At 40.3% G+C, this 27,368-nt stretch overlaps 1 protein-coding gene across 5 annotated transcripts in view; it reads right to left on the bottom strand.

Annotated features, from left to right (window-relative positions):
* FHIT (fragile histidine triad diadenosine triphosphatase) overlaps positions 1 to 27,368 on the bottom strand; it is a 1,113,572-nt gene that overhangs the window by 323,718 nt on the left and 762,486 nt on the right. The gene's annotated exons all lie outside the window — the stretch shown is intronic.

Here is a 27,368-nt window from a genome sequence, read left to right as displayed (position 1 = left end):
GGCTTGTTTATGCCCCTCAAGAGCCACTGAAAACTCCATTTCCCAGGAGATCTTCAGTGTGGACGGACAAGCCAATGAAGCACCCTACTATCACCGTTCACATACTATGTGAAAGCAAAGAACAAGCAAGCTATGAATTATAGAATAGCAGAGACTCCTTAATGGGAGAAAAGAAATAGAAAATGAGAGCCAGAAAAAAGGGAAGAAGACATTAAAAGGGAATATTTGGCAGGTAAAGCATTCTTAGAAGATAGGAAACATTCCCTAGCAGTCATGTTCACCTGGCATCCGTGGTGTTCAATATAGGATAGGCCTTTAATGAATATTCAATGAACGAATAAATGGCATGGATGCTTATTCAATGCTTAATCTAGAAAACCTTTCTTCCTAAGAGACTATAGAAACTGACCAGACTCAACTTACTAACATGAAAATTACGGAGGGAAATACAGTTAAAAATGAAAAAAAAAAAAAAAAAAAAAAACCCTAAGTTCTTAATTTCTAATCTAAAAGACACCCAGTTAAATGTAAATTAGTGCAGCCACTGTGGAAAACAGCATGGAGGTTCCTCAAAACACTAAAACGAGAGCTGCCATATGACTCAGCAAGTCCGCACCTAGGTAGGCATCTGGAAAAAGAAAAAAAAAAGAAGGCCAATTCGAAAAGATACATGCATCCATGCACCCCAGTGTTCACAACAGCATTATTCACAATTTTCAAAGTATTTCAGAAACCTAAGTGTACATCAACAGATGAATGGATTAAAAAGGTATGGTGTGTATATATACACATACATGCATACAGTGGAATACTCTTTAGTCACAAAAAGAGAATTTTTGCCATTTGCAGCAACATGGATAGACTTGGAGGGCACTATGTTAAGTGAAATAAGTCAGAAAGAAAGATAAATACCGTATGATATATGGAACCTAAAACACGTAACAAACTAGTGAACGTGATAAAAAGAATAAGAAGCCGACTCACAGATACAGACAACAAACTAGTAGACCAGGCCTGTCCCCTGGAGTTGGCAGTTTGGATTAATTCTGCATGCCTAGGGTTGCCTCCAAAACATTTCAGCCAGTGGGGAGTGAAGGTTTGTGACAGAGTCGGAGTTCTCTTTTCGAAAGATCACTCTAACTGTGTAGGAAAAAATAATACATCTCAATCAAAGCAAGGATGAAAGCTGAAGGCCACTGGGGATGTCTTTACCAGAGACTAGATAGGAGATTGAAAACAGGCCTGGATAATGGTGGTGGCAGTGGGGCTGCAGAAATTTTAAGACATATTTCTGAGGCAGGAGCAATAGGACTTACTGATGGAGGTGAGGAGCAAAGGAAAGAGGGGGATCAAAGAAGACTCCAGGGTTGTGGCTGAGGAGATGGGTAAAAAGTGATGTAATTTAGGGGATAGATGAACGGAGTCTATGTCATATGGCTCACTGTTTAGAGACTCTGGCTTCCTGAATTTGCATATTTCCTGGAACCAGCTAAACAGACTTTCCTAACCTGGGTATCTAGATGGACTCCAGGGCTCCTATGAATCTCCTGAAACTGTTAACAAAACGGAATATGGTGTGCAAGCTTGTATGTATCTATTGTTGTCCTTTGGTCTTCATAATACAAGAAATTATTAGTCTCTGGACCCCAACGAAAATAAGAATCACTGATTTAAATTAGCAGAATTATCTGAAATTCATCCCCGAGAGTGATTATAAACAAACTCATGCTTCTATTCATTTTAGCTTAGACTCTAATAGACCTACTCCTGAAGAGTGAAAAAAAGTTTACTGTGTCTGAGCAACTTGTTCACATGAATGAACCCTCCACAAAAGACATACTAAAGATTTTTTTAAATAGACTAACACTAAAGTCATTTTAATCTGATTCAGCAGAGAGCAATTTAAAACATGTCTCTTTTAACAAAAGACAGCTGGACACATAAAGATAATTGTGTGATTCATTCAAAATTAAAGAATAGGCTAAATCATTTACAACAATAAAAATGCAGAAAACCCTATCAGGAAAAAAAAAAAAGTGAAAACTTTAAGTAGCAAGTGATTTCCAAATGCTTCCAAAACAAGAAGCAAAAGACATTTTATTGTCACTCTGGGACTTCCAGACTAGAATAAGCTAATCAGGCATCCTCTAAAAACAAAAAGATAATTCATAAAAAAAAAAAAAAAAAAGACTTCAGCAATTAACAACATTGCCAAAGTGTCAAGAAAGCAGGGTTTTTCAAGATAGTGATTTGTATGCAAATATAGCTCAGCGTTTATCACTAAACCTCCAAAGCCTGCAAAGGGAAAAAGTTTTGTTCTTTCCATCTGCTTAGACTCTTCTAATAAAGTCAACTACCAATGACAAAAGAAGCTCTGATATCTCTAAAATAATAATAATAGAAGAAATGCATTTAGAAATATAGAGTTTCAAACCAGAAACACATTCAGAGTCACTCTTTCTTCCTCAGATCTCTTAGATTGGTTTCATTGTTAACACTGGGTTAATATTTATACTAGCTTTATGAGGGTTATAAGGTTTGGGGGTTTTGGAGCTGTGTGTGAACCTCCCTAGAGGTTCAGATGGTAAAGAATCTGCCTGCAATGCAAGAGACCCAGGTATGATTCCCAGGTTGGGAAGATCCCCTGGAGAAGGAAATGGCAACCCACCCCAATACTTTTTGCCAGGAGAATCCCCTGGATTGAGTGGCAGTACAGTCTGCAGTCCATGGGATGGCAGAGTCAGACACGACAGTGTGATTAACTTACCTACTTTTTGCTTTTTAAGAATAGCATATTTCAGGCAATAAGTGAAAGCATAATAATAGTTGCTTAAAACAAAGTCAACAGAATTCCTTCAAGACCCCCTTCCGTTCAGCACACCCCTCTTTGCCTCTTGGGTATTTGACTTAAATACTGTTGCTCACCAACACCGGTGCTATCACTTAGAACCTGGAACTTCACTGACTCCACATTTAAAACTTCACCCAGTCAATTTTTTCATATTAGTTCTGTCACTATTTTCCTTCCCTTTACAACCTAGAACATCACTGGAGGCAAGGTCCAGGAATTAGTCATCTTATAATTTCTTTTTCCTCTCTAGTTTTAACTAAATTTTTCAAAACAGGATTTTTATATAAAAGACTCTCAAAACACAAAACAAGCCCTGCAAAAATATTTAAAATACCTAAGTTCATTAAGAATTCATACCTTTTTCCGACCCTCATTTTTCAAGTTTTGTGCTTAGACAGCATATAATATTTCCTATGGTTTTTCCTGTGGTCATGTATGGATGTGAGAGTTGGACTGTGAAGAAGGCTGAGCACCGAAGAATTGATGCTTTTGAACTGTGGTGTTGGAGAAGACTCTTGAGAGTCCCTTGGACTGCAAGGAGATCCAACCAGTCCATTCTGAAGGAGAGCAACCCTGGGATTTCTTTGGAAGGAATGATGCTTAAGCTGAAACTCCAGTACTTTGGCCTCCTCGTGCAAAGAGTTGACTAATTGGAAAAGACTCTGATGTTGGGAGGGATTGGGGGCGGGAGGAGAAGGGGACGACAGAGGATGAGATGGCTGGATGGCATCACTGACTCTATGGACGTGAGTCTGAGTGAACTCCGGGAGTTGGTGATGGACAGGGAGGCCTGGAGTGCTGCAATTCATGGGGTCACAAAGAGTCGGCCACAACTGAGCGACTGAACTGAACTGAACTGAATGTTTCAATTAGAAGACCAAACAAACTAAAAGGATCCACAAAAATACCAACGAAAACGTAAGATTTTGACATATTTTAATTTCATTTGTATATAATTGAAAAAAAAATTTAAGCATGCCTAAGGAAAGCAAAAATTGTAGAAAGAGATGCTCTGGAAATTCTGTAAGAGTTTTACATTTATACATTGTCATGCCTCCCACAGGATCCTAAAACTCACTCCCATATTCTTTATATGCTTAGATAATACAAACATATCCTTGTCACCCAACAGTTTCCTGGCATGGAGACTTAGACACAGGCCTCAATTTTTCTCATTACCAACATCACATCACTTGAAAGAAAGCTGAAGTTTACTTTTTGTTTGTTTGTTCTGGCTGAGCCACACAGCTTGTGGGATCCTAACTCCCTGACTAGGGATTGAACCTGTGCCCTCAGCAGCAAAAGCATGGGGTCTTAACCACTGGACTGCCAGGGGATTCCCCAGAATTGAAAGTTCTTGACTCTCAGTCATTGGTTAAATGTCACATATTTCTTACCGATGACTAAATGTTCCTCCAGCAGGCTGCAATTTCAAGCACTATGCCACAGAGTAGAGATATTCCATCATTAACATTTCTATATAGAAAAAACACAAGCCTCTCTATGAAATGATTGCTGTCTGACTCTTTGTGACCCCATGAACTGCAGCACCCCAGACTTCCCTGTCCTTCACTCTCTCCTGGAGTTTGTTCAAAGTCATGTCCACTGAAAAGATATGCTTACTCAGAATCTCATCTGGTTCAGCTTAACAGATGAAAAGGGGGGCCGAAAAAGAAAAAACTGAAAATTGAGAGGAAGCAGTATTACAGATTTTCAGTGTTATCCATATCCCACGTCGCTTCTTTCAAAGCCCTACCAATGACTGGTCACTTTGCATCTAATCATTCAGTCACACACAGCCAGCAAAATATGTAGTTACCAGTCTTCTACTAATTAAAACTATAAAAATAAACAATCTGAAGAGGCAACTGGCCAACAATATGAAAGTGCAACAAAGAAACAAAAAGTGATAATGCTGAAGTGAAATTCGAGTTGCAAGTAAATGATGTTACGAAAGAAATAGCTGACTATGGGAACCGTGCTGTTCAAGAAACTGCATATGCAACTAGAAGAGCTTAGTGAAGGCAAAGTTACTAACAAAAATGTAGGAGGTGATAATTGTGAAAAGATGGAAGACGTACTAGAGGAAGCGATGCCTGTAAAACACTCAACAATGTAAAATCAAAACCTTCACATTTTATAACATTGAGAGCACAGAGGATGAAAGGCTGGAAACTGACCCAAACTTAGAAAGTTCTGAGTATGAAAATTTGCCAAGGTATAGAAAAGATGCTCAGTCTGACTTGAGAGTCATACTATCAGAAAAAGGAGGCAGGTGTTGATCAAACTACTCTTGATAAGTGTTTTCCAAACGAAAAAAAAAGCCCTTTAATTATAATATTTCTAATGTTTTAGATTCCCCTGTACTAGCATTAGTCAGCTGTATTAGTCTTAATATCATTATATTCCTATGCGAGTTTAACAGACAATAAGATAGTTTTAATTGCTCTGATGGAAATTTTAAAGGTCATGGGACCTCCAGTTTTCATCATCTATGACTATGATTGCTTTCTACAGTTCCAGTTGGCATGGCTACCCTGCAGTCCCACACTGCTGCACACAGTACACCATCTGTACGTCAAACTCATGACAAGCACTGAGTGGGGCAAATAAAAGTCATGGCTAGTGGGTCACAAATTGAAAACCTGTGCCAGCAACTAGAGTCTTGTTTAATGTGCATGCCAGTGATAGCAGGAGAGAGTGGGTTGAGAAATTCAGGAACTACACCCGGCTTTCAAAAATGTATTCATCCAACATGCTGTCCAGGAAGGATACGCCTATTGTCACACATTCCCGAATTCTCCCAACAGACTGTCTGGCAAAAATCAAGTTGATGATTTTTTTTTTTTTTAATGTCCAGATAGCTGAGTTGAGAACTGCCTGGTATCAGACCTCCTGACCCCTGCATATATCATTAAATCTGCTGTTAAGCATTAAGTTTTCTCCACCAAATGTTCTCTTGTATACAACACTGTGAAGGGAAGGGATTATATAACTAACATCAATACCATGCATGTCCTCCATTTCTTATGGATGATGAACAACAAGCAAAATTCCTGCCAACTGCTTGGTTGGAGACAACTAAGAAGACACGGATGTAGCTAAAGCCTTCCCCGTACAGTGCTCTATACTAGGCCCTTTCCATAGAGTATCACCTGCCACCAACCTGAAAACTCTTCAAAAGCAAAGGCCACATCTCATTCTTCCCTCAATCCGAAGGCCAACACTTGGAGCCCTGGCTAGGTCTCAGTTCAAATGTCACCTCTTAAGGGATGCGTCGATTCCACGGAAAGCATCTTTCTTCCCTACGTCCCCATAGGTTTGTATCTTTCAGAACCTGTTTCAAATGCTGGAACTGTAGTATCTGCTTATGGGCACTTGTTTCGTCTCTATAATGTAAACTGGACTGAGAGCAGGAGTCAGTTTTTCTTCTGCCTCCTGGAATCCAGCTGAGTTCCCAGTCAGAAAGCACTTGCTAAACATTGACTGAATGGGTGAATGGATGGTTTGAATAAATGTCTGCTTCAGTAAATGACTACTTGAGGGGATGTCTGTTGAAATGACTGATTAATAAATGAATTAAAGTGAAACTATTATCTTACTTTTTGGGCTTCCCTGGTGGCTCAGACAGTTAAGAATCTGCCTGTAATGCTGGAGACCCAGGTTTGATCCCTGGGTTGGGAAGGCCCCCTGGAGAAGGGCATGACAACCCACTCCAGTCTTCTTGCCTGGAGAATTCCATGGACAGAGCAGCCTAGTGGGCTACAAAGAGTGAGACTAACACAAGTGGCTCAGGGGTAAAGAATCCACCTGACAATGTAGGAAACTTGGGTTTGATCCCCTGGGTCAAGAAGATCCCCGTAGAGAAAGAAATGGCAAGCCACTGCAGTGTTCTTGCCTGGGAAAGTCCATGGACAGGAGCCTGATGGGCCACAGTCCATGGGGTCTCAAAGAGTCAGACACAACTTAGAGGTTAAACAACAACAAATGACCTTGCTTCAAGAAGTAAACATCAGATAACTGTTATTCTTCTAGATGATGTTTCACACCCACCAAAGAAAAAGTCTCTAGGTTGTCTTCTTTTTCCTATGTTTTGCCTTCAGATAAATTTCAAAATGAGAATCCTTCCAGTCTGTGAGCCCCGCATCCAGCCGACCATTGGCTAAGCTACAGGATGGAGGAATTTCACTTCACAGCAGCATGTGTGAAAACAGCTTGGGAATTTTTGTCGAGAATAAGCTCAAGATGAGTCGACAGAGAAATGTTGTTTCCACAAAACACATTTTATCTCAGGCTGCGAATGTGAGTCTGGAATTGGGCTGAGGGATGCGATTTCTCACTCTGATCTTTGTTGGCAAGGCTGCTCATGGAGTTTTCTGTCAACTTCGGAACCACCAGGGACGGTGTATAGCACATTCACAGAAGGGATAAGCATAGGTGTAGAGGAACAGAGAAAAAGAAAAGGAATATACAAGGTCGTTGTCGTTCGGTTGCTAAGTTGTGCAAAACTCTGCGACCCCATGGACTGCAGCACGCCAGGTTCCTCTGTCTTCCACTGTGTCTCAGAGGAAGAAATAGCAACCCACTACACTTTTCGTGCCAGGAGAACCCCAGGAACAGTATGAAAAGGCAGTAAAAATGTACACGGACCAATCTTCAAACCACAACAGTGGAAAGATGCCATTTAGGAAGGAGAGAAGTGAAGTCGCTCAGTCGTGTCCGACTCTTTGCGATCCCATGGACTGTAGCCCCACAGGCTCCTCGGTCCATGGGATTTTCCAGGCATGAATACTGGAGTGGGTTGCTATTTCCTTCTCTAGATGCAGGTTAACTGGCAAGCAAACCCTAGAACAGAAACTACTAAATGGTAGAAGAAACGAGACCTTGACTCTTGTGTGTGTGATGTGGAGTGACCCAGTATGAATTCATGTGACGAGCAATGACTCAATGCTATTTTACCTCTACCACATTTTACCTAATTACCTTTGGGAATATAAACTCTCTGAGTCTCAGTGACCTCATCTGCAAAATGGGTGTCATTTATTCTGTTGGAACTCTGTATTTCAAGGTAACCAAAGAGCTCCAGAGGTGGAAAGTTATTTAAAGTTTTCCAGTTCTAAAAGTGAAAGGAATAACAGACTTAGACAAGCCACTATTTTCAATCCTTAATGAAACAACTGAATTATGTAAAATTATTAATAGTTGATTTAGGGCTCAGGTCAGAGGTTCTTAACCTGTGGGGAGTCGGAGGGTGAGTAGAGCTCTATGGACACTTAAGGAAAGATACATGCAGAGAAGAGGGAGAATACATAACGATGAAAGGAAAAAAATGTGCTTATTTGTTTTCACTAACTTATGACTGAAATTTTACATCTTCTTAAATCACAAATGTAATCAAGAAACCATAGTAACAGTAGTGCTTATGATTTTTTCATAATATTTATCACACATATTTTTAAAGATACAAAGTGATAACTTTATGGTTATTGCGGATATCTTGAAGCATTATTTACTCCACAATGATTCATCAGCTCTACGAGTATTACAAAATTCTAGCAGTCATTATACCTGCCAACAGTTCTGGTTATTTACTATGTAATAAAGTAGTGTATATTTCACTGTACCATAAATTTGCCTTTAATATTATAATAACTGCTATTCAGCAACATCAATTTCCTTTGTGTTTTTATAGACTTAATTTTCCTCATATAAAAATGTTTTCAGGAGAAGAAAGCTACAGGTTTCACAAAGTGACAAATAGGACCCCTGATTAAAACCATTAAGGACTCCTGCTTTAGATGAAAGATTGCTGGGAAATTCATAATGGGGGGACCTAGGTGTCACTACCTAAATGTGCTGATCAGTTTCAGGATCCTAAGAGCAGGACATCCAGACACTGTGCCTCCTTGTAAGATGTGATAGGAAGCGCATAGCACTACTACAAATGCTTCAGTCTGAAAATCACCAGCTCTTAGACCACAATGCTTAGGGGAACTTTCTGAAAGTATCAAAGGCTTCTGCTTATGCTACCCAAAATTCCAACCACAGGCATACGCTTGAAATGTGGCCAAAGCAAGGGAGCAACTCAATATTTAATTTTGAAAAGCTTTTATTTGATACTTATTTAGAAAGTCAGATGTAGCTAGTATCCACACTACTAGACAACCCTCCCTACAGCTAACTTAATGTTCACAAAACACAAAATATAGAGAAACAAGTTAAACAGCACTAAGGGAAAGTTCAGTTCATTTCAGTTCACTGGCTTAGTCGTGTCCAATTCTTTGCGACCCCATGAACCACAGCACACCAGGCCTCCCTGTCCATCATGAACTCCCAGAGTCCACCCAAACCCATGTCCATTGAGTCGGTGATGCCATCCAACCATCTCATCCTCTGTCATCCCGTTCTCCTCCTGCCCTCAATCTTTCCCAGCATCAGGGTCTTTTCCAATGAGTCAACTCTTCACATGAGGTGGCCAAAATACTGGAGTTTCAGCTTCAACATCAGTCCTTCCAATGAACACCCAGGACTGATCTCCTTTAGGATGGACTGGTTGGATCTCCTTGCAGCCCAAGGGACTCGTAAGAGTCTTCTCCAACACCACACTTCAAAAGCGTCAATTCTTCGGCACTCAGCTTCCTTTATAGTCCAACTCTCACATCCATACATGACAACTGGAAAAACCATAGCCTTGACTAGACACATCTTTGTTGACAAAGTAATGTCTCTGCCTTTTAATATGCTGTCTAGGTTGGTCATAACTTTCCTTCCAAGGAGTAAGCATCTTTTAATTTCATGGCTGCAATCACCATCTACAGTGATTTTAGAGCCCCCCAAAATAAAGCCAGCCACTGTTTCCACTGTTTCCCCATCTATTTGCCATGAAGTGATGGGACCAGATGCCATGATCTTAGTTTTCTGATGTTGAGCTTTAAGCCGACTTTTTCGCTTTCCTCTCTCACTTTCATCAAGAGGTTCTTTAGTTCTTCTTCCCTTTCTGCCATAAGGATGGTGTCATCTGCATATCTGAGGTTATTGATATTTCTCCTGGCAATCTTGATTCCAGCTTGTGCTTCCTCCAGCCCAGCGTTTCTCATGATGTACTCTGCATAGAAGTTAAATAAGCAGGGTGACAATATACAGCCTTGACGCACTCCTTTTCCTATTTGGAATCAGTCTGTTGTTCCATGTCCAGTTCTAACTGTTGCTTCCTGACCTGCATACAGGTTTCTCAAGAGGCAGGTCTGGTGGTCTGGTATTCCCATCTCTTTCAGAATTTTCCACAGTTTATTGCGATCCACACAGTCAAAGGCTTTGGCATAGTCAACAAAGCAGAAGTAGATGTTTTTCTGGAACTCTCTTGCTTTTTTGATGATCCAGCAGATATTGGCAATTTGATCTCTGGTTCCTCTGCCTTTTCTAAAATGAGCTTGAACATCAGGAAGTTCACGGTTCATGTATTGCTGAAGCCTAGCTTGGAGAATTTTAATTATTACTTTAGGAAAATAATCGAATTGGAAAGACTAGAGATCCCTTCAAGAAAATTAGAAATATCAAGGGAATATTTCATGAAAACATGGGCTCAATAAAGGACAGAAATGGTAGGGACCTAACAGAAGCAGGTCGCCAAGGGAAAGCAAATAGAAAAATTCAGATTATAGAATGGTCCACAGGAAAACTGACCCAGCTTTTTTTAAAATCAAAATCTATAAAAGACTGTACTAAAAGAGTACTAAAATAAATAAACCAATATAATGTGAGGGTTTTAGTTGGATTCTGATCCAACCAACTGTTTATTATTATTTTAATTAGCGTCTAATTACCTTACAATATTGTGATGGTTTTTGCCATACATTCACATGAATCAGCCATGTGTGTACACGTGTTCCCCATCCTGAACCCCCCTCCTACCTTCCTTCACATCCCATCCCTCAGGATCATCCCAGTTCACCAGCCCTGAGCACCCTGTCTCATGCATCGAACCTGGACTGGCAATCTGTTTCACACATGATAATATACATGTTTTGATGCTATTCTCTCAAATCATCCCACCCTCACCTTCTCCTACAGAGTCCAAAAGTCTGTTCTTCACATCTGTGTCTCTTTTCCTGTCTCACATATAGGGTCATCGTTACCATCTTTCTAAATTCCATATGTATGTGTTAATATACTGTATTGGTGTTTTCTTTCTGACTTACTTCACTCTGTATAATTGGCTCCAGTTTCATCCACCTCATTAGAACTGATTCAAATGCATTCTTTTTAATGGCTGAGTAACACTCCATTGTGTATATGTACCACAGCTTTCTTATCCACTCATCTGCCAATGGACATCTAGGTTGCTTCCATGTCCTGGCTATTGTAAACAGTGCTGCAATGAACATTGGGGTACACGTGTCTCTTTCAAACCAAATGTTGATAATAAAACATTTTGAAACAACTGCAGAAACTTGAATGTAATATAATATCAAGAAATGACTATTAATTCTGTGAAATATCCTGGCATTCTAGTTATAACAGGATATTTCTTTAGTTTTTAAAGATGCACACCAATGTATGCAGAGTTAAGACAAATTATTTCTAAGAACTGACTTAAAATATGTGAGCAAAAACAGAAGAGTATAGATGAAGCAAGTATGCCAAAAACCTAAATAACCACTGAATCTGTTTGAAGGTAAATGGGTATCCTTCCTAATATTCCTACTCCTACTGAGGCAAAAGGAGAAGAGGGCAGCAGAGCGTGAGATGGTTGGATGGCATCACCAGTTCAACAGACATGAGTTTGAGCAAACTCTGGGAAATAGTCAAGGACAGAAAAGCCTAGCACACTTCAGTCCATGGAGATGCAAAGAGTTAGATACAACTTAGTGACTGAGAACATCCTTTTGAGTACTTTGACGTAGTCTACAATAATTTTTAAAGTGACCACGCACTGATATAGGAAGCTGCTTCCCTGGTGGCTCAGAGGTTAAAGCGTCTGCCTCTAATGCGGGAGACCTGGGTTCGATCCCTGGGTCAGGAAGATCCCCTGGAGAAGGAAATGGCAACCCACTCCAGTATTCTTGCCTGGAGAATCCCATGGACGGAGGAGCCTGGTGGGTTATATAGTCCATGGGGTCGCAAAGAGTCGGACACGACTGAGCGACTTAACTTTAACTTTATGTACTGGTTACAGTGACTGATACATAGTTAGCACTCAATAAATGTTAATAAGCAAATGTTGGCATCATCATTATCATCCATGATTCCTAAAGCCCAAACTACTATGAGTTATTAAGTATAAAAATTACCTTTTGGCTCAATATAAGAATGAGCATTTTAAAAGTAAAAGGTCTATGAAGATGGAGATACACTGTCTCCAGAGGTGGTGGCCCACAGAACACTCATAATAAAAAAAAAATCAGCAGCATTTACTCAGTACTTATAATGTGGCAGACACGGGTCTAAGCACTTTCCACATATTGCCTCACTTAATCTTTGCAATACCACCAGAAGAAAAGTACCCTTACTATCCCCAGCAGAGCAATGCCAGCAGAGACTGATCACTTAGGGGGAATGCTACGGAAGAGGGTCAAGGTGAAGGGCTTTGCTAGTTGCCCTTTACCATCCCTGACAACCCTGAACTCTTCTGATTCAATGAACATATCACTCAAATGAATTGTTCAGGCCAAGCCAGCTGGCTTGGGCACAGCCAGGAAACAGGCAGATATTCTTTGTTTTACTTATTGGAAGATCTTTAAACATCACCTTTCCTTTCAGGCTGGAGACTAAACCCCTCAAGAATTTAATTACCTGTAAGCAAGGGGATAACATCGTCAAGAAAAAGGCTACATTTCAACTAGCTCATTTATCCATTTTCAAATTTCCCATAAATTAGAGGGAAGCATTTTCCCCAGCCTGCCATTTGACCAGGAATGTCCGTGGTATGTCTTTGTCAACAAGTTTCAGAATGTAAATCCATATTACAAAAAACTAAAGTTGGTGTAAAAGCTGTCATCATATATTACATTATCTGGAAAGAAATACTGGTGACCTTATCCAGTATGACTGTTATAATAGTAATAAAATTGAATCTTGGAAGATTACACTTCTGGTCAAAGTGGTAAAATGTGACCTTATTCTATTCAACATTGACATTTATTATATTAATTCACATGTAAAAAGCTGCATTAAAATGCTATTAAATCCCTGGTTAGGAATGGGAATATTTAAGAACTACAGAAATAAGATTTAACTTTACCAGTCATTTGCAGCATTAAGCCTGTTTGATGCAAATCAAACTAAATCTCCTTCACCAATATCTGGTTCAGTTCTCACTTTATTATTATTACCATCTCATTCATACAGAGGTTTTTTTTTTTTTTTTTTTCCTGATGTCTCTTCAAACATTTTATAAACCTTAACTCATTTTCATCACACTCTGGAGGAAAAGGTAACACAGAGCAATGAATACACAAACTTGACTCGGAGGATCAAGACATTTGCTTGTGACAGAGAGCTCCTGCTCACCCCAATAAAAGCACGCTTAGCGTTAAGTTCTATCAGTCACTGTACAAAGCCCCGGGAAGAGTGCCGAGGTGCAGGGGTGAGGGGCCACAGTCAGGCAACTAGGCGAACTTCCCTGAATGGCCACCATGTGGAAAGCAGGCGACATTTCAGACATTACACCAGCAAAGTGGTTTATTTCTTCAGGCTGGTCAAGGTTTTACAGGAAGTTCCCTCCCTTAAATGTAAGTTCTGCAAAAGTTTCAGTCTAGGGGTAGGATATAAAATAGCACAGTGAATTAAAGGCAAAGCCCAGACACGAGGTTTGCTTTCTCTTAAACATTAACCCGAAGTCCCAGGCTAGCTGTGGTAGCTCTCAGCTCTTTGCAACGTGTTTCTCCCCATTCTCACCAACGGTTCTAGGCTCCAACTAAAATCAACTTTTTGCTGCGTGTTTTCTCATATCTTAGTTAATACTGTTTTCTGTTCTGAAAACAGTATATTTGTTTCTTTATATCATTAGGTTAGGTTAAGTGTTGCTGTGGTAACAAGCAAGTGCTTTGTAACGACAAACTTCCTGACTGTTACTGGTCCGCTGTGGCCAGTGGGTCAGCTCTGTCCACTCCTCTCACTCAAGCATCCAGGCAGAAAGGGCAACCACTAGCTCTAACATCACGAGGAGACCTTCCAAGACAAAAGAAAACTGTAAGATCTTGCACCAGAAGTCAGGTGCTCAGTCTCGACACGAGCCATAGCCTAACTAGTCAGGAAGCAGAAGTGCAATCCAACCACGGGCCTGGATGGAAGGAGAAGTGAACGCATCCGGCCACCATCACCAATCACTCGTCATTCCCACATCTCCCAAGTCTTACAATTCCTCCACACACAAGGTGACTTCTGCTTCCTCAGAAAGACAGCCCTGGTGCCTCTTGCTGAAAGGCAACTGTTCACACTCTTAATACACAAAGCAAGTTATTCTGCTTCTTAAGGCCCTTGTGACTGTGCAAGAACAGTGTCTCTGCTGGGATTCTATGCTTCCCAGAATGCCTTGCCAGAATGATTAAACAAGGATGTCTGCATAATGGGAGATTCAACTCTAAAGACTTCGAATACCCTGGAGGCTAGTAACATTTGACGTGTAATAAAGCTGTCACTTTTTTTTCCTATTTATATCACAAAGATGCTTGAAACCACATTAAAAAGATCATAAAGATGAAATAAAAATAAGCCCATAATCCCACCATCCTAAACCGACAACTGTTTCCATTTCTTTTCCGTCGAGCCTTGCTTAAAGAATATCCATGTCCTTTACATATCTATGTGCACAGAGGGACAGGGAGAATTCGAAATAGAAGATAAGAGACGGCCCAGTCAACATGCTTTTTACCCTTCCCCAAGACAAGAAGACATCAGTTCAAATCATAAGACTGATTTGTATTTTCTGCAGTGAGTGCCAGTGACTTAAAGATTCTAAGCTGTGTAACAGTCACCTTCGTTCATGAATAACAGCATGTTTATATCCTTCATCACCAGTTCTTGACTCAGCTCCTTGACTCAGCTCTAGAAGACATTGCCTCTAGTGATAGAAGCTTGGTTTCCATCAATAGAGGAAGAGAAAACAGTAAGACTATGTGCTAAGTCTCGCACAAGCGTAGAGAATATCAGTGGAAAGTGGAAAACTGCCAGTGTTATCACGTTTTGGCTCATTGTTAAGACCCAATTAACAAGGCCTAACAACACGAAAGTTTTAACCGCACTCTTGAATTCATCTTATTTTATTATCCTTCTGCTTTATTTGACTCATCTACTTCATTTGTTTTTAAATATGGTTCTAATGGGGAAGGTGGACAACATGTAGGAACAGATGGGGAATGGAAGCAGAGGGGAGTTTCTAAGCTGATGACTTACTTTGTACGACACATTACTGGTGAATGCATAGCACTGTGCTTCTGGGTTTTGTTGTTTTGTAATTTTTTCACAAATTTCTATTCCTTGTGGTCATTTCTCCCACCCACCAACCTGTCTCTGGTAACTACCAATCTGATATGTGTATCCATGATTTTCTTTTTTTTGTTGTTGTTCTTTCGAGTTTTGTTTTTAAGATTCCGCATATAAGACAGATCATATGGCATTTCTCTGATTTATTTCCCATAGCATAATGCTATCTACATCCAAACATTCTGTCACAAACAGATTTCGTTCTTCTTTTGTGGTTGGATAATGTTTCATTTACACACACACATCACAATGCCTTTATCCATTTATCTGTGTAAAGACACTTTAGTTTTTCCATATCTGGGCTGCGCAAATAACGCTGCAATGAAGATGGAGGTGCCTATATCTTTTTGACCTAGTGTTTACATTTTCTTTAGGTAAATACCTAAAAGTGGAATTTCCAGATCATCTGGTAATCCTATTTTTAATTTTGGAACTTCCATACTGTTTTCCATAGTGGTTATATGAATTTATATCCCCACTCTACTTCGTGATTCGTATGGTGAAGAATCTGCCTGCAATGCCAGAGACCCAGGTTTGATCCCTGGCTTGGGAAGATCCCCTTGAGAAGTGAATGGCTACCCACTCCAGTATCATGGTCTGGAGAATTCCATGGACAGAGATGCCTGATAAGCAATAGTCAAAGGAGTTGCAAAGACTTGGACACAACCGAGCTACTACTGAAAGTACAAAGGGTCCTTTTTCTCTACATCCTTGCTGACACTTGTTATTTCTTGTGTTTTGATAACTGCTATTTTAACAGGTAGGTATAAGATCTACTCTCATCGTGGTTTTCATTTGCATTCCCTGATGATTCATTATGTTAAGTATTTTTGCATGTATCTGTATGTCTTACTTGGAAAAATATCTATTCAGATTTTCTATTTTTTAATTGGATTTTTTTGTTTTCTTACTATTGAGTTGTATGAGTACCTCATATATTTTAGATGTTAAGCTCCAGTTTCATTCTTTTGCATGCGGTTGTCCAGGTTTTCCAATACCATTTACTGAAGACTCCTTATCTGATTGTATATTCTTTCATCTTTGTTGCCTCCTTAATAGACCAGATATGCCTGGATTTATTTCTGGAATCCTTATCCTCTTCCATTGATTTATGTGTCTGCTTATAGGTCAATCTCATACTGTTTCATTTGCTACAGCTTGGTAATATAATTTGCTATATCTTTGAAATCAGGGCATGTGATGACTTCAGTTTTGTTGTTCTTTTTTGAGATTGCTTTGGCTGTCTGGGGTTTTATGTGGCTCTATACAAATGGTAGCTCAGTTGGTAAAGAATCTGCCTGCAATGCCAGAGACCCCAGTTCAATTCCTGGTTCAGGGAGGTCTGCTGGAGAAGGGATAGGTTACCCACTCCAATATTCATGGGCTTCCCTTGTGGCTCAGCTGGTAAAGAATTTTCCTGCAATGTGGGAGACCTGGGTTCAAAAGATCTCCTGGAGAAGGGAAAGGCTACCCACTTCAGTGTTCTGGCCTGGAGAATGCTATGGACTGTATAGTCCATGGGGTCACAGAGTTGGACAGGACTGAGTGATTTCTACTTTCATAAAAATTTTAGGATTGTTTGTATTATTTCTTTTAAAAATGCAATTGGAATTTTCATAAAGATTGCACTGATGGCTTTAGAGTTTTCTGTATATAATATCATGTCATCTGCAAGCAGTGACAGTTTTGCTTCTTTCTTTTCAATTTGGGTATCTTTTTTCTGTTTTTTTCTTGCCTGACTGCTTTGGTAAGACTTCCAAGACTAGGTTGAATAGGATTGGTGAGAATGGGCATGCTTGTCTTTTTCCTGATCTTAGAAAGAAGGCTTTCGGCTTTTCAGCACTAAGAATGATTTTAGGTATGGGCTTGTCATATAGGCCTTTATCGCCTTGAGGTAAATTCCCTCTATACCCACTTTGTTGAGAACATTTTTCATAAAAGAGATGCTGAATTTTGACAAATGCTTCTTTTGCATCTACTAATATGGCCGTATAACTGATATCCTTCATTTCGCTAACATGATATATCACATTGACTGATCTGTAGACCATCCTTGCATCCCTGGAACATCCCACTTGATCATGGTGTATGATCATTTTACTGTGTGGTTGAATTCAGTTTGCCAATATTTTGTCGACAATTATTTTTGCATGTATGTTAATCAGGGATTCATGCGTGCACGCTCAGTCACTTCAGTCGTGCCCAACTCTTTGTAACCCCATGGACTATAGCCTGCCAGGCTTCTCTGTCCATGGAATTTTCCAGGGAAGAATATTGGAGTAGGTTGCCATTTCTTCCTTCAGGGGATCTTCCTGACCCAGGGATTGAACCCCATCTCCTGTGTTCCCTGCAATGGCAAGTGAATTTTTTACCAATGAATCTGAGAAGCCCTCATCAGTGATATTGGCCTGTAATTCTCTTTTCCTGTGGCATTCTTGTCTGCCTTTGGTATTAGGGTAGTTTTGGTAACATAAAACAAGTTTGGAATTTTTCCCTCCTCTTTTAATTTTTGGATGAGTTTGAGAAGGACTAGTTATTAATTCTTTCCCAAGGTTTGGCAGAATTCACCAGTGAAGCTGTCTGAATTCTCATTTACCAGGAAGTGTTCAGTTACTAAATTGGTCTGTTCAGATCTTCTATTCAATCACCATTCAGTCTTGGTAGGCTGTATACTTCTAGGAATTTAAAATTGTTTCTCGGTTGCTCAATTGGTTTGCATGCAGTTGTCCATCATAGTCTCTTACGGCCCTTTGCATTTCTGTAGCATAAGTTGAAATGTCTTCTCTCTTCTCATTTATTTGAGTCTTCTCTCGTTTTACTTGGTGAATCAAGCTAAAAGTTGTCACTTTTGTTTCTCTTTTCAAAGGACCAGATCTTGGTCTTGCTGCTATTTTCTATTATTAGTTTCTATTTCACTTATTTCTGCCCTAATCTCCATTATTTCCTTCCCTCTACTAACTGGAGGATTTGTTTTTGTCTTCTGTTTCTAGTTCCTTGGGGTGTAAAGTTTGAGACTTCTCTTGCTGCCTTCTGTAGGCACTTATTGTCATGAACTTCCCCCTTAGAACCGCTTCTGCTGATCCCACAAGTTCTGGTATATTTCCATTTCTATTTGTCTCAAGGTATTTTTTGACTTTTCTATTTCTTCTTTGATTCACTGGTTGTTCAATAGCATGGTGTTTAACCTCACATATTTGTGAATTTTCCATGTTTATTCATTTAATTAAGTTTTGTTTTTATTTTATTGTGTACTTTCTATTTATGTAAGATGAGTTGAACACTTTCTTGAACAAGGTAGAAGACCCATACACAGTACAATTTTCCTGTTCCCCATACTACCCAACAGGCACTAGAAGTCTTACCAGAGTTAAGAAACAACCTGGTTGGTCATTTAATCCATTTAGTTTACTTAAGAGCAAGTAAGTCTTAAACTGTACTCAGAACTGCTTCTATACTAAGCAAGAAAAATTACCCAAATATCTTGAAATCTTATTAAATTTCACAGTAGTGATTTCTTGCCTATTTTATATTTTAAATTGATTATCACATTTTCAAGGTTTAATATTTTTAAAATTTTATGTTCAGCTTTCACCACCTCCACAAGAACATATAATTTATAATCTTACATTTTAAAAACTTTTATTATATACCATAGTTATTGATCTAAATAAAATATCCCTTACCTGTTTCAAAAGAATACAGTGGGAATACAATGTGACTATTTACAAATATTTACCACTCTACAATTCATACAGAATCTTCCAAACCTACTCTATTATAAATAATATTGTCTATTTTTTTAAGAGTTTGATAATAGCTACTTCAAATATAAACATTCTCTGGGAATTCGTTAAAATGAAAGAACTATCTTCTTACAAATGACGTTAGACAGTTGCTAGTACATTTCTCTTCAATTTTAATACTGTTTCAATATTCATGAAACGTTCAACTGTTCAATAACTGTTTTCATGAGCTGTGCCTTCATTAAAATGCAAAACATTGAACACCTGAAATGCCGCTCAAGCTATTCCTAAGGGACATATTTTGGTAACAAATGAAAGGGATACATGTTTTAGATGAAAAAGTCAGTCACTGCTGATAAAGAATTTATAGCAGAATGTTCCAATAGAGTAGAAGAAAGCAATATGAAAAGAAAATCAATATTCACTGATAAACAGCTACCACAATATGAAACAAAGATCAAAAAGCCTAAATTAAACAGTGATCAAATTTCTATACAAAAAATTAAACACACACAGAACCTGTATTTCCAGTTACCTAAATCTGTATAATGAAATACCGCAAAACTCAGAGACTTAGAGTTTTGGAGCATCTCCAACAGCATGTCTGTCCCTGGACCTCTGAGGAGGCTGCAGTCAGACAATGGCTGGGCTATATCGAAGGCTTCTTTGTACACACGACTAGCTGGGTAAACTCTAACCATGAGGGGCACCCCTGTTTAGTTTTATACGGCATCTCCTTGTGGTCTCTCCAGCACAGTCACTTCAGGGTGGTCAGATTTCTCACATATTACTTTGGGATTGCCAAGACATACATCCCAAGAGAGAGAATAAATGAAGCGAAGCCAAAATTCTTTAAGGACCCATCCTTAAAACTCACACAGCCTCACTTCTGCCACTTTCTGTTGGTCAAGGCATCTACAAAAGTCCACCCAGATTTAAGTGGAGGGAACACACAGCTCTCCTCTTGATAAGAGTATCACTGTCATATTGCAGTCAGAGCATGTAGCATCGTACATATTTTGATGTGTTCATATCTCTGGAAAATCCAACCTACCATGCTTAGCCAAACAGGTCACCTACACTTGGAAAATTGACCAACAATATAATCTGCAAGGAAAAAAATAATACCCAAACTTCAATGTCTGCTTGAGGTTTACAAATTGAACTGGGAAGAATAAACACTTATTAACTTAAAATACCAGACTTGATCAGAGTCTCAGTCCTTGAAAATATTATTATTGTTGTTTAGTTGCCAAGTCATGTCCAACTCTTTGTGAACCCATGAACTGTAGGCTGCCAGGCCCCTGTGTCCATGGAATTTCCCAGGCAAGAATACTGGAGTGGTTGCCGTTTCCTTCTCTAGGTAATCTTCCCTACCCAGGAATCAAACCATCACCTGCACTGGTAGCTGGGTAATTTACCACTGAGACACCAGGGAAGCCTTTGAAAATATTAACCTGACTAGAACTAGCATGAAAAGGAAACTATAAGATTTAAACAGCAATTATAATTCAAATACATTATCACTTCTTCTGGAAGATCACTGGCTTTAACGGATTCATTTTGAACAGTTAGCCCTGGTGATATCTGTGTAGAGAGGTGCTTGTTTTTCTTTGGGGAAGGGATTAGCTTCCTTTAGAAATTTTTGCTAAAACAAACCTTAAGTTGAAAGCGACAAAGCTGCAAAGTCCAACTGATTCAGGGCAGGGTGACCATTCATTCACCCATTCATTCATTATTTTCAAGGTATCTACTACAAGCCAAATACTGGGCTAGGCACTGGAGACAGAGCAGTGAGTAAGTGATACAAAAATCTCTGCCAGTATAGGTCCTATATTCTAATGTGTTGCTGCAGAAAAGCAAGTGTGTTGTCTAGGTCAGCCATGAGAAGAGAAGGCAGCTGAGGATGCAGCCAGGAGGAGCTCCAGCATCCTGACGGGTAGGTTTGAGGAGATGCACCTACAAAGAAAAGTAAAAAGGAATTTCCAGGACACAGGAAAATAGGAGGCATGGGAGTGATCTCGAAAGTCAGGAGAAAACTATGGTTCTAGAAAAAGGGAGGGCTCAAGCATAGTAAGTAATCTGAAGATGAAAGACTGTAACAAATAGAGCTTGGCAAACTCTACTAGAGGAGAATAGGCAATATATAACACCTGCTGCTTCCAACAGCCTCTAAATGGGCAGAAACAGGACTATTTCCTCACCCTACGGAGAAGGACTGTTATGTGAATACTACAAAATTCTAAACCACGTTTTTGTGGATAAGGTGCTCTCGGGTAGGGTTTCTTAACCCTGCTTCCATACCACAAGTGGCGCGGTTAGGTGTGAGGTGCATCTCACGATATTTAGAGAGAGAGGAGGAGTAGAGATTCAGCTCATGTGCCAAGACTTGCACATCCTGGGCGATTATGCCTGACGCCCAGAGCACTCTATGTTCAGATCTACACCAACACATGTGTCAGTGAGCAAAGAATTCTGGGAGCCACCCTCCCACAGTACCTGCCAAGTGGTAGGCATGGGACGATTACAGTGAAGCAACTGTGGAAACTATTTAAGTGAATGAGAGAGAATTCACAGTGTTCCATGGAACACCAGGAGGTACTGAGTTGGGAAGCAGAAAGAGTGATCAGGAGCGTGGTTCTGGCCAACCCTTGCTTTCTGGCTGTGTGACTTTAAGTAAGTATGATTAACTACATTAACTTCAGCATAAGATCGTGTGTCAGCAAAGTCTGTCTCAGTGAAAAACAAAACTTTTAAAAGTCAGCAGTTTGAATGGGGTCTAACACCCCAGATTTTCACAAGGTAAGGTGATGGGCTTCCTGGAGAATTCACATACTCATAACAACAACTAATTAAGATGTAACTGAGAGCTGCTGTTGCTGCTGCTAAGTTACTTCAGTCGTGTCTGACTCTGTGCGACCCCATAGACGGCAGCCCACCAGGCTCCCCTGTCCCTGGGATTCTCCAGGCAAGAACACTGGAGTGGGTTGCCAGTTCCTTCTCCAATGCATGAAAGTGAAAAGTGAAAGGGAAGTCGCTCAGTCGTGTCTGACTCTTAGCGACCCCATGGACTGCAGCCTACCAGGCTCCTCCGTCCATGGGATTTTCCAGGCAAGAGTACTGGAGTGCGGTGCCATTGCCTTCTCCGAACTGAGAGCTGGTTTATCACAAATCTAAGACCTTTTGCATATGTATGATGGTTGCACTATCATTTTCAGTGTGTCTTATATTCACCCCAGCCTTCTGGCCTGGTTCCTGGCTCTCTTGGGGCTGAAAAATGGGTCAAAGCGGCTCCAACGGCCTAAACAGAGAAAAGAACTAGGGAGCCAGGTCTATATTATATAGATTCTGGACTGTGGAAGAGGAAGCAAGAAGAAATCTGGACCAAGTAAGAACTCGGGAGAGAGATCAGGAAAGCGGTGTCTGAATGGCTCTGGAGGGCCCCCAAATGATGGGAAGTGGAAAAATACTGCTGAGGGAAATGAACTGGCTCTTGCTTTTTTTTTTTTTTTTTTCTCTTTGAGAGAAGCAAGACTGAGTTTCCTTTGAATTAACCTTAAGCATCTGAGCCGTACTTCTTAAATGCAGCTCTGTATAGGGAATAAGCCACCCAAGGACTTCGAAATGTGTTCAGATATCACAGCATCAAGCCTACAGCTCTCCTACAAGCTGAAAGGGAAGTTTACCAAGTAGACAATCTGAGAGTGACAAATATGTACCCAAAACCCAGCCCTGAAGGGTTTCTCTACATAGAGAAACTCCCGATGCATTTTAAAATAAGTCCCCAAACCAGAAATAACTACACACAGAATACTCTAGCTCACCCCATCAGCAATTCATGAGCCATCCTATTAGCAACCTACGCTCAGACACTCGGCACGATCCTACATAGGAAGACAGTAGACCCCACTGCCCTCCGGCGCCTCCCCCTCACACGGGGTCACCCTGCTGCATAGGGGGCATGCCCTGCCTTGATGATAAGCACAGAGGAGGAGAAGATGAACCAGCCCAGAAGGACTTTGATACTTTTTTTTATTTTGTCTCTTGCATTTTCCTTTGGGGCCGATGACTTCTTTGAAACACTAATAATTTACACTTCAGGCAGATGTCAAAGCATAGGAACGCCCTGAATAATAATTACTGCCCTGGTGAGAGAATCAAACCTCTCAAAGAAACTGCAAGTTAATTAGCTACAGACCTATTTGCCTTTAGGACAGAGAAGAAGGCAAGGAACGGTGGATTAGAACTTGCCTTTAATTTATGGTCTTTATTAATTCTAGCATCTCAGTCAGTCTGTGAGGCCTGATTTCTGTCAGTCCAGCAAGGACCAGAATGAGGGAGGGGAAGAAGCACTCTCGTGGACAGAGGACACCAACTGAGCCTCAGGACACCCAGAGGAGGAACTTGACCTTTGGTTGCTTCCTGTCATTATGTTCCCAATGATTCTGTAATTTTGTTTATCATGACAGGAAATGATCTCTTGTAACCTTATTGCAACACCCGTACCTATGTTTTTGAAAAAGTGTAAGAGGACAGGTTGAGAAATAACCTTTATAACCAAGTGAAGAGAAATGTTAGTTGCTAAGTCGTGTCTGACTCTCTATAACCCTATGGACTGTAGCTCGCCAGAGTCCTCTGTCCATGAAATTCCCCAAGCAAGAGTACTGGAGTGTGTTGCTGTTTCCTCTCCAGGAAATCTTCTGAACCCAGGTCTCCCTCATTGCAGGCAGATTCTTTACCATCTGAGCCACCAGGGAAGCCCAAAAATCTATTCAAAATCATGTTTCTGTAAGTATTTTATTCTTATCATTCCTAATTCTTATTCCCGTTTCTGAGAAATATTTTATTTAGCTTTTTGGAAAAAGTCACATTTTAAAGAAGCATCTGTAAGACTCTCCTTCCTTGTGTACATGTTTCCGCAATGATGGCTGCTTTTCCACATGACCCTCTCTCAGAAGAAGAGCCACTCTGCCAGCTGATGTTGGATGTTACCAAAGGTCTGGACAAGCACGCCTCCTGCAGAGGGCTGGGGGCTGTTTCTCCCAGGTGTACTCTGAATTCTTATGTTCAAGCAATCCCCTAGAACAAGGCATTAGAAATTTATCAGAAGCAGCTCCTGTTCTCAGTTGCTGAGAAGAAACTGCATGCTATGAATATACCCACACTGAATGAGCATCTTGAATAGAAAATAGAACCTCAAGATTTTTTTTTTAACGGTCCTACTCTCAACACATCCTGCATTGTATCTGAGCTGTATTATTTACTGAGGCTGTCATTACAAAGTGCTACAAAGCAAGTGGCTTAAACAATAGAAATTTGCTATCTCACAGTTTGAAGGTAAGAAGTTCAAAATCAAGGTGTCAGCAGGCTGGGTTCCTTGTGAGGTCTGTGAGGGAGGGATCTACCTTTGGACTGTAAATGGCTGGCTGGAGGTTGTTTCCCTTCTCATCATCTTCCTGTTGTGACTATCTCTGTGTTCCTATTTCTTTTTTAGTAAACACACCAGTCACATTGGATGAGAGCTAGCTCTAACTACATCATTTTAACTGGATTCCCTCTGTAAAGACCCTATCTCCAAATACATTAATAGTTACTTTCTAAGGTATTAGGGTTAAGACTCTAACATACTTTTTTGGTTTTTTTTGGAGAGGACACAACTAACAGGGACCAAAGGAAAAAAAAATCTGACTTTTAAAAGTCATCTGTCAAAGAGAAATGATATCATTGTTACTCACTTCTTGTACTGTTTGTTGGCTTGAATAAGCATCTATTCTATGCTGTGTGGTGGGAAATGGGAAAACACCATGTAATTCCCATGCTCCTGAAGCCACCTCCTCTTAGAGATGTGGATGGCCTGAAGACCAGTCTTCACGGTGTGCTAGAGTCTGAATTTCTCTTTCCTTCTCCCTTGCTCTAGTTAAAAGCAGCAGCATTGCAATGCTGGATAGAAAAGGTGCTCCACTTATCAACCTTGAACAACGGATTCATCTTGTGAGTTCATATAGAAACAACCCTTCTCCTCTCACGAATTTCCTTGGGACATTAAGCCCATGATAATTATTTTAATAGAATTGTGTGTAAGCAAATAAGGATGCCAAACCACCGATTTTTATCCCTAGTTGATAACAGCAAAAGTGATAATATCATTCATCTTCCCCCAACACTTTCTTTCTGGCACTGTCAGGTAAGTACTATGCACAATTTAAGGCCCTTTTCATAAGATGAGACCGTCATTAGTGTCCTTTTACAGATGAGAAAACTGAGGCTTGGGGAGATGCTAAAGCCACCTGCTAACGCACAATGAAGGTAAAATGTAAATTCAGGGTGTCTGAATAAAAACCCCATACTCTTGAGCTCTATGTTACAGTATACCCAATTCAACCTTTCAACTTGTCATTTGCCCAATATTATGCTTACATGTGTATACAGAGATGAAGTATATATTTTCACCCCCAAATCTGTGAGCATTGCTTTTCTTTTAGCAGTAAACCTTGCATTCATTAGAAAGAAACTTGCGACTTTTTTTCATGTTTATACCTGTGACATAACATAATTCAGCCAAAAAACCGTGAGCCAACTGATTAGTATTTGTGCTGAAAAGCCTGATGGCTTTCTATGTGAAACATCTGACAACATGCAGCTTGCTTAATCACTTGCTGGATTTTACAACTTCAAAAGAGTGAAACAAAATGGCCTAAATGACTGGCCAACACGGTGAGTGATATTTTAACATCCAGTCAACCCTCAAACTGTGAAGCAAAAGTACTTATCCAAAATCCAATACTTCCAATTTTTCTTTTAACCGTTATAAGTCAAAACCAGCTCAATTGATTTTTTTTTTACTTTGACTTCTGCTAAAAAGTTCATTCCTGAACAGATTACACGTGCTGCTTTGTAGCCCAGAGGACATTTTCCAGCCAAGAAAAACCCTGAAATCAGGAAAATATGGGTTTACTTGAGAAGGTGGAAGAATTTGACAGCTCTTTAATTATAACAGAATTATAACAGATGAGTTGCCTTTTATCAATCAGACTTATTTTTAACTCCTCCACTGACCTTTACCCATTGACATCCTAAAAAGTTCTGGGGTAATGTCTTTAAACTGTCTGCCTACACACGTAGAAAGCCCTGGAACATTATTCAGTGAATCTTCAGTATGTGAACCCAGGGCTCCCTCCCCCACAACACCGCAAAGCAAAGGTTATTCCTCTCATGCTTTTCTCCTGCCAGGGTACTTAAGTGTCTCTAATGTGTATGTGATGACAAGGATGGAGAGAGAGGAATAGGGGCGGGAGGAAGAGAATGAAATGAACAGCGAGTATGCCTACGTGCCTGACGACACAGGCACCTAGAAATCGATCTACCAGATAAAAGCCAAGAGCTCATATGATGCGGGATTCTGCGGGCAAACACGCACTCATAAATAACTGATGAAAATGTGACTCAAACTCAGATCCTATATCTCATTCTCCAGCAGCAAGCTCTCATCTAAATGGTAAATTGTCAAAAACAAACAAAAATGACTATCCTCGGTCATCTTCCCTTCTGTACAGATTGCTGAAACGAAGGCAGTGTGAGACACCCAGTGAAACCACTGGGAAGAGCCCAGGGCCAAGTCCTGGGAGCACCGTGAGCTGGTGAGGCCAGAGCCTTGGATGAGCCGTCTCGCCTGAAACTCATCATTTAGGTATGTGTCAAAATAAGCGAGTGCTGAGAAACTGACGGCGTATTGACCTAAAGTTTTATCTGCCTTATTTTGCTTGACCACATTGTCCATAAAAAAGAAAGGGAGGAAAGGAAGAAAAGAAAGAGGGAGGGAAGGAAGAGAGTGAGAGAGAAAGAAAGAAAAAGAGGGAGAGAGAGATTGATGTTTGGTGGGCGTAGAGTTTCAGTTTTGCAAGATGAGAAGGTTCTGGAGATCTGTTCTACACTGTAAGTGTCCAACCTTCCTGGATTGTACAGGCAAAAACAGTTAAGATGATAAATTTGGGGGGATGGAAAGAGTGGACCTATTTGAGCAGTATTTAGGAAGCAGAACTGAAAGGATGGGACATATCACTGACTGTAGGGATGCAGGTGAGGAAGGGCGTAAGTGATTTCCAAGTTTCCTGAGAACCACAGGATGACAGTCAAGGAGGATTTGCACAGGAGAGCAGGGGTGGAAGGGCCTGTGGGGTTTGGCTCTGCGGATCTGGAGCTTAGAAAGGGGAGCTAGAATGGAGATTCTGTGTCCTTCTACTGAGAACTCTAATTTTTGGCTGCAATCAAATCCTGTGCCCTCCAAAAATCTC

Source organism: Capricornis sumatraensis, chromosome 10, assembly GCF_032405125.1.
Source record: "Capricornis sumatraensis isolate serow.1 chromosome 10, serow.2, whole genome shotgun sequence".
NCBI classification, from domain to species: Eukaryota; Metazoa; Chordata; class Mammalia; order Artiodactyla; family Bovidae; genus Capricornis; species Capricornis sumatraensis.
This window is presented reverse-complemented; position numbering and strand designations above follow the sequence as displayed.